Genomic DNA, 824 nt, shown 5'->3' on the forward strand with positions numbered 1-824 from the left:
GGGTTCAAAGTACCCAAATAAGGAACAATTTGCAAAAAGGGGCCCCCTTCTCAAAACTGAGATTCATGCTTCCCTGGAAAGGGTGTAGCTACAGCTCAGGGAATGGTAGAGAAGTTTGCTGTGTTATTCTGGGTCAGTGCTGGGCCCACAGCTGGTGGGCTGATGTTGACAAACAGGACACTTTCTACAGGCTGACAAGCAGGAAACTGGGGGCGGGGAGGCGGGCTGCTGAACAGGAAACAAGTTAGAGAGTGAAAAGGAAACATGAAACCCACTAGATGTGGGTGCAATGCAGGCAACCTTCATTTAGGAGCAAGAAGAGAGAGGAGGCATGAGCAGGCTGAAAGGGCTTCTGCAGTGTCCCTCCAGTGCCCTCTACTGACAAGGCTCACTTGTGCCAGCTGGCCAGTGTGTACAGAGTCCTGCTCCAAATCACAAGGCAGCCAGAGGCCATGGATTTGCCAAAAGTGGGCCAATGAAAAAGCAATAAAGTGCTCACTTCAGCAGCACATACACTAAAATTCAAACAATACAGAGAAGATGATTAGCATGGCCCCTGGGCAAGGATGGCAAGCAAATTCATGAAGCATTTCGTAGTTTTTCAAAATTTGAATGATAGATTCAACAAGGATATGGAAGCTTCAAAAAGATGTCAGGCAAAAATACCTAAAACAAAAAACAGTATAAAATTAATACATTGCAGAGGTGACCAATGTGAAGACACAATGTCTGATATTGAGAACAAGATATGAATTATGATAAAGAGCTCAAGAAAGCCAAAAAGAAAATAAGAACAAAAGAAGACTATCCAGTCATTACTAGAT

At 44.1% G+C, this 824-nt stretch overlaps 1 non-coding gene across 1 annotated transcript; it reads left to right on the forward strand.

Moving 5' to 3' along the window:
• Positions 1-491: 491 nt before the first annotated feature.
• LOC117284520 lies at positions 492-601 on the forward strand. Its single transcript, XR_004515636.1, has one exon. It is a non-coding gene; the product is annotated as a U6 spliceosomal RNA (small nuclear RNA).
• Positions 602-824: the final 223 nt, after the last annotated feature.

Source organism: Fukomys damarensis, unplaced genomic scaffold, assembly GCF_012274545.1.
Source record: "Fukomys damarensis isolate Sample0158 unplaced genomic scaffold, DMR_v1.0_HiC HiC_scaffold_37, whole genome shotgun sequence".
NCBI lineage: Eukaryota > Metazoa > Chordata > Mammalia > Rodentia > Bathyergidae > Fukomys > Fukomys damarensis.